This window comes from Macrobrachium rosenbergii, chromosome 21, assembly GCF_040412425.1.
Source record: "Macrobrachium rosenbergii isolate ZJJX-2024 chromosome 21, ASM4041242v1, whole genome shotgun sequence".
Classification (NCBI taxonomy): domain Eukaryota; kingdom Metazoa; phylum Arthropoda; class Malacostraca; order Decapoda; family Palaemonidae; genus Macrobrachium; species Macrobrachium rosenbergii.
In genome coordinates, this window is record NC_089761.1 from 48,844,273 (window position 1) to 48,852,322 (window position 8,050).

The 8,050-nt window shown below is 38.9% G+C and overlaps 1 long non-coding RNA gene across 1 annotated transcript in view; it reads right to left on the reverse strand.

The window, feature by feature from the left end:
• The window catches only part of LOC136849607 (uncharacterized), a 14,321-nt gene extending 6,775 nt beyond the window's left edge, over nt 1-7,546 (reverse strand). The window contains exon 1 of the long non-coding RNA XR_010856339.1: nt 7,370-7,546. This is a non-coding gene — a long non-coding RNA (uncharacterized lncRNA). The remainder of the gene's footprint in view (nt 1-7,369) is intronic.
• Nucleotides 7,547-8,050: the final 504 nt, after the last annotated feature.

Consider the following 8,050-nt stretch of genomic DNA (forward strand, 5'->3'; position numbering starts at 1 on the left):
AAATAATGAATCGACGTCTAGACTGAGCCGTTTGATGTTGTTGAGGATGTTTAAACTATTAGAATTTTTATATGAAATCTTCTGCATGTTTTGGCATTAGGAGGATGAGAGTTCTAGAAAAGGGTGATAGCAGTCTGCAGCCATTTGGTAATTTGTACATGAAAAGAGCCCCTGCTAGATATTATGGGGCAATAAAGAATCCCATCTTTATGTGTTTCGGAGGCCGTAAAATAGGGGAGAGGGTTTGAATTACCTGTCATATTCTACCAGTGAACAGGCACGAAGCAAGTGCCGAGAAATATATGGTTTCAACGTTTAAATAGTGTTTTATGGGCCTTCTTATTTTCCATATTATAACAGTATTACAGGAAAGAAACATTCATTTTTGCCATTATGGAACATACAGTTTACGCCAGTTTTCAGCTAACCCAGCTGGCCAGCCATCTTCGAACGGTACGAACAGCTATTACATAGTTGAAGGAAGAATCAGAGAAATTTTCTACAAGAATGCCTACAGGAACAGTTTCTCCCAAATGTACGGTTTCACGCATTGGACATCGGCGTCAGACCCATTTCCGGACTCCATCGCACATTCCTCAGAACCAGAATACAAACCACACACCAAGACATCTAGTTGAAGAAAAATAAGTGAGCTAGCCACGTCACTTCGCCTCATATTACGAGATGATGGTATGTACAGATATCTTTCATATTTTTGTGCTATAGAATTTGTGAAAACAGTGAATCCTCCTAGAAATTTGTGCTCTAAATTAAAAGACTGATTAGGAACAGCGTATGGAATAATCTGGCCTTCCCAATAATGTGCTGAATCTCTCTAACCATCCCCTCGCAGAAAAAGACAGACCGTTTTAAATCTTGAGTTTCATTCGCTCTAAAACCTGGTCCCAGAGTAATCTTAATTTCTAGTTGCTTTTTGATAAACATTTTGCAAAAACAACTATGACAAGAAAAGAGCATGTCTCAAGGCATTTGCTAATGTCTTGGGCAATAACAACAAAAATTCGCTCGAAAGATTCAAGGCCATTAGTTAGCTTAAGAAAAAGGGGGGATATCATCATCACAAAATGATCACAACAAAGACGGGAAAATAGTTCTGTTAGACAAGGAGACATACATCAATAAAGTTTAAAGAACTTCTAAACTTGATGCGGAGACCTACGACAAGTCTTTGAAAGATCCACAACGATATTGCTGCTCAGTTTAACAAATCAGTTAGAATATAGGGCAATAAAAAAACATAAATTACTAGAGACATTCCAAGGTAATCAACCCCTCTCTCCCCCTATTTTTACAAGCCTCCAGAAAACACATAAAGATGGGATTCCTTTACGCCCCATAATATCTAGCAGAATACTTTCTTATACAGTATCAAAATGGCTCGCAGACTTATTTATCACCCTTTCTAAGACATTCTCATCCTCCCCATATCAAACATGCAGAAGATTTCATACAAAATTTAATAGTTTAAACATCCCCTCAAACAACATCGACCTGCTCAGTCTAGACGTCGATTCATTATTTACTAAGTCCCGTTGCCGACGTGTTGTTTGTAGGAAGTTACAACCATATGAGGAGCCATTTTCCTCTTGCAGATAAACTTTAAAACTTATCAACCTCTGTGTAACTAACAACGTGTTTTCTTTCAATGGTAATTTTACAAACAAAAAATTTGGCTGTAGCATGGGAAGTCCCCTATCACCCCTTCTAGCAAACTTGTACATGGAATATTTCCGAAACAGAACTTTTGTCGTCTATCAAGCCCCATAATATGATCTGGCTTAGATACGTAGATGATATCTTTGCTGCTGGGACAATAGCTGGGGACTTTAAGGAATTTTTAATAGGCTGAGATTCGCTAGTTTACGACCATAAAATTTAAAACAGAATGGGAAAAGGACAGAAAACTGCAGATTCTAGATGTATGATCATGAAAACAGAACAGGTATGCATTTACAGTATATGAAAAAACCACACCTTCGCTGTCTCCTACATTCATTTCTTCTACAGCGTCTCATTAAAAATCATGGTAGGTGCAACCTATTCCTCGAAGGACTGCCAGGATATGTTCAAATGAGTACTGGATCAAGAATTTAATACGATCGCCAACACTAACACTAACTGCTCTATCTACCACACATTATCGAGAGGGCTATTAATAAGCAAATAAATATACTACAGAGGTCCCACTCACAACAGACAAATAGATTTCAACAACAAAATAAAGCTTCCATACGATGAAAACATAAAGATACGACCAACTCAGTTCCTAATAATCTTTCATTTCAGTGTCCCAAATCCATCGGAGTTAGCTCGTTAGTACTTAAATAACAAAGGAAGAAGCCGGGTTTACAAGATGAGTGTGTAATTGTCGCGGCATTTGTGTAGTGAGACAGAGTGGAAGTAAACTCTAAAGAATAACAGAAACACAAAAGTGTTCGTTCAACCCAGGAGAGTTAGGGAATTTTCTACATATTAGAAATGGGCATGTCATTATGAATTAGGCGGAGTTGGTTTTCAAGAGTAGCTGTCATTGCAAAAGAAAGATCAACAGGAATCTGCTGTCATCAATCAAACTAACAATATGAACCTGTCTCAGGAGGACGTGGAAATCGGACGCCATTGACACATAATCCATAAGTTACTTTTGAAGAGATGACCCAAAAGCGCGACCGTAAGATCCATATGAAAGCAGAATTAATGAGACTTCAAAAACCACTAGAGAATTTGGTCAATCTCCTCCTTCTTAGAAACGCCACCTCCTTATAATCAGCCTAAGGCCGCACCTTCATGTTTTATACTAGCCTATACCATTGTAACTTTCCACCTGTCCATATTCTACCAGTGAACAGGGGCACAGAAACAAATTTTAGAAATATACTGGTTTAACGTTTAAATAGTGTTTATAAATTCTTATATATATATATATATATATATATATATATATAAACATACATATATATATATATAGGTGTGAAGATAAATAAAATGCATGTGTGTGTTCACATTTTTTTCATGAAACACATATAAATGTGAATAACACGTACACACATGCACACATGTTTTATTATATATATATATATATATATATATATATATATATAAACTATTTATCACATCACATTTAATTCATATAATCAGAAAGCTACAAACGTCCTTTATCAATTCCACTCCTACCTCGAAATAATATATTTTCACTTTATATGTTACGAAGAAATTTACAGTTGATAATAAGTCTGCGTCCACGTGGGGGTGAAGACAAGCGGGCGAGGAATCAGGACTACAGTGACTTTGCCCCTGCGCTTTCGGCCACAAGGAAATTCAAGTGAATAACATCTCCATCATCTCACCCGTCGAACTCAGGTGTTTTGCGTTTGGAGGCGATATCCACCCACCTCTGCCGTATTGACCGTGTAGTCGTTTTATTACGCGTAACCATATTATGACTATTTATCACATCACCGTGATTCATATACAATCAAAGCTACAACATCGCTAATATCAATTCACTCTACCTCGGAAATAATATATTTTCATATATGTTACGAAGGGAATTTTAGTTGATAATAAGTCCACCGTCCGTGGGAATTGAACCAGCGGCCAGGACCCGAGGAATCAGGACTTCTGATGACACACTAAGCTTTTCGGCCACAAGAGAGGTATAAGTGAATAACATCTCCCATCATCTCACCCGTCGAACTCAGGTGTTTTGCGTTTGGAGACGATATCCACCCACCTCTGCCATGTTGACCGTGTGGTCGTTTGTCGCCTGCAATGTATAATATGACTATTTATCACATCACCGTGATTCATATACAATCAGAAAGCTAAACGTCCTTTAATATCCAATTCACTCTACCTCGGAAATAATATATTTTCCTTATATATTTACGAAGGAATTTTTAGTTGATAATAAGTCCACGGAATCCGTGAAGTCGAACCAGCGACGGACGAATCAGGACTACAGTGACACACTAATGCTTCGGCCACAAAGAGGTATAAGTGAATAACATCTTCCCATCATCTCACCCGTCGAACTCAGGTGTTTTGCGTTTGGAGACGATATCCACCCACCTCTGCCATGTTGACCGTGTAGTGCGTTTGTCGCACGTAGCCATATTATGACTATTTATCACATCACGTGATTCATATACAATCAGAAAGCTACAAACGTCCTTTAATATCCAATTCACTCTACCTCGGAAGTAATATATTTTCATATATGTTACCGAAGGGGAATTTTTTAGTTGATAATAAGTCCACCGTACCGTGGGGTCGAACCAGCAACGGACGAGGAATCAGGACTACAGTGACACACTAACCAGTCGGCCACAAGAGAGGTATAAGTGAATACCATCTCCCATCAACTCACCCGTCGAACTCAGGTGTTTTGCGTTTGGAGGCGATATCCACCCTCACCATGTTGGCCGTGTAGTCGTTTGTCGCCGCGTAGCCATATTATGACTATTTATCACATCACCATTGATTCATATACAATCAGAAAGCTACAAACGTCCTTTAATATCCATTTGCTACCTCGGAAATAATATATTTTCATATATGTTACCGAAGGGGAATTTTTAGTTGATAATAAGTCCACCGTCCCGTGGGATCGAACCAGCGACGGACGAGGAATCGGGACTACAGTGACACACTAACGCTTTCGGCCACAAGAGAGGTATAAGTGAATAACATCTCCCATCATCTCACCCGTCGAACTCAGGTGTTTTGCGTTTGGAGACGATATCCACCCACCTCTGCCATGTTGACCGTGTAGTGCGTTTGTCGCACGTAGCCATATTATGACTATTTATCATCACCGTGATTCATATACAATCAAGAAAGCTACAAACGTCGCCAATATCAATTCACTCTACCGGAAATAATATATTTTCCTTATTATATGTTACGAAGGGGAATTTTTAGTTGATAATAAATCCACCGTCCATTGAGGTCGAACCAGCGACAGACGAGGAATCAGGACACAGTGACACACCGCGCTTTCGGCCACAAGAGAGGTATAAGTGAATAACATCTCCCATCATCTCACCGATCGAACTCAGGTGTTTTCGCGTTTGGAGGCGATATCCACCTACCTCTGCCATGTTGACCGTGTGTCGTTTGGCACTTTATTAACCATGTGTAGCTATTTATCACATCACCGTGATTCATATACAATCAAAAAGAAAGCTACAAACGTCCTTTAATATCGAATTCCTCTACACTCCGGAAATAATATATTTTCATATATGTTTTGAATTTTAGTTGATAATAAGTCCACCAATCCGTGAGATTCGAACCAGCTGACGGACGAATCAGGACTACAGTGACGCACTACTTGCTTTCAGCCAGCCACAAAGAGGTATAAGTACGTAACATCTCCCATCATCACCGTCGAACTCAGGTGTTTTGCGTTTGGAGGCGATATCCACCCACCTTTGCCATGTTGACGTGTAGTGCGTTTATGTCATGCATGCTTCATATGACTATTTATCACATCACGGATTCATATACAATCCGAAAGCTACAAACGTCGCTGGTTCGACCCCACGGGACGGTGGACTTATTATCAAGTAAAAAATTCCCCTTCGGTAACATATATGAAAATATATTATTTCCGAGGTAGAGCGAATTGGATATTAAAGGACGTTTGTAGCTTTCTGATTGTATATGAATCACGATGATGATGTGCGTAATATCTTCGTCACGATAAGCGCCGATCAACATGGCTGAAGGTGAGCGGATAACAGTCTCCAGCAAACAGCCGGCGAGTAACAAATGAGGCTGACCATTGCATACGCTTTGTGGCAGCATTGGTGTGTCACTGATTCTCGTCGTCGCGAGCCGGCTGCGAACGTGATGTCAGCAAAAATTCCCCTTGATAACAGCGTAATATGGCCGGTAAATTGGGACTGCGCTTTTTCTGATGTGCTGTAGTCACGGTGTTGTGACTAAATGTCGTAATATTTGCGTGCGACAAGCGCCTGCGATCAACATGGCGTATAGTGAATGGCTCAACGCAAGCTGAAGACCGGCACGAGTAGTGTGAAATATTCATACCTACTATTTTAATGACAGCGCAGTGTCGCGCTGTCTGATTGCAAATCGTCGCTAATTGGCTGCAGGCGATGAACCTTGCTCAACTAAAAATTACGCCTGTATATTATTTCCGGGTAAATGACAGATGATAAGAAGACGTTTGCTTTCTGATGTATGTGATGCGATGTTCTATAAATAGTCGCCAATATAGCTACGTGCGACAAGCGCCCTACAGCGTAACGAAGGTGAGTGGTGTCGTCTTTCAAGCGCAAGCGATTAGCGAGTGGTGATGAGAGATATTGACCATGCGTGGCGGCAATCAATCCTCGTCGTCTATTGCGAACGTGAACTGGCTTATCAGCAAATTCGCCCGACTCTTTGCTATATGTAGGCTTCCGAGTAAGAAACGAGCCAGATGATTAAGAGACGTTTGCTCTTTCTGATTATATATATATATATATATATATATATATATAATTTTGCTTTAAATGGTAGAGGAAAAAGACCATATTTCGTAGAGAATACCATACTTGCTGCCATGAATGTCATAACATGTAGAGAAAAGATTCAGAGAATCAGCTGAGACTCAGCGGTCATGTTAGAAAATAGAAATCAAATGTCGTAGAAGTAAGATTCATAGAATATACTTCGTTTTGCATAGTTCAGATGGCTAAGCAAGGTCGAACTTAATAACGAAAAGGTATAGGGCTGAAAGCTGAAGATAATTGTAGTGTTAAGTTTCAAACTCGAAATAAGGTATTTGTAAACACGTGTCAAACACAATATAAGTTATTTGTGAACCACATATATAATAACGAAAGCGTTGATTATCAAACGGATTGTACACTACAGGGCAACCACTCGATGAAGTGGGAATCCTACTGTTTTGGTCTTTGAAATCAGTAGAGGTTGATTCAGTGTCTAAATCTTCTGTAGTTATGAATCAGATTCAGAGTTGATTGCTAGATTTGAGCGAAAATATATTTCAACACTCTGAAATACCTTAACCGAATTTGTGGGAACAAATCACAAGTATGATAGAAGTTTTCCACTCATATAAGATTGGTAGTATACAGTGACACAGTAAAATGAGAGTCTACTCTTATACATTTATATATATATATGTATATATATATATATATATCTTATGAACGTGTGTGACACTCCTTCTGTTTTTATTTCGTTATTTTTCTGTACAGAGTGCTTAACAGTCCTCGCACCTTTGTATAGTACATTATACTTGCAAATAATATACGTAAGTATATTGAACAAATACACGCTCGCAATTATCTGTTTAAAGGGTATTACTCACCAGAACACAAAAGCAAGTATTAGTAGTGATAGTGGCAATCGGGATTTGCCTTGGAACGGCAATATTTTTCTCGCTGGAATTCTTCGTTGCCGTTGTACCACTATTCCGGCACTCTGCTTCTTCTTCTTCTTCTTCTTGACTTCCTCGATTCACAGTTCCGTGAGTTTTGCACAAATGTACTAGACACTTGCGCGACTGTTGGTCTAACTAGACTTTCAAACCTGCCTCTTTGGATACTACTGGCTCTTGCTCGTTGAACAGCCCGTAAGTTTTCCATCTACGCATGCTCAGACTTTATCTGCCATCAAAGACCTCACCCCTGCTTGCTCTCTCTCTCTCTCTGTCTCTCGTAGATCAGCATGCCTTTTCTCATTTGTTATATGGAGCGTATGTGGATGTGTAAGATGCATTCATTTAATTATATTTTCCGGTATTATAATGCATCTGATATATGATTTTACATATTACTTATCACTAGCATTAATCTGTAATATAAATTAGTGGTAGGTTCCTAGGTTCTTCATGGAAATGTGAACTTTAATTTGATTTCCATTGGAGTTCAAAACTTTCGTCAGCTAGGCTAATTATGGCGTGAGATATTATTATTATTATTATTGTGTGTATTATTATTATTATTATTATTATTATTATTATTATTATTATTAGAGTTTGTCTTTTGTA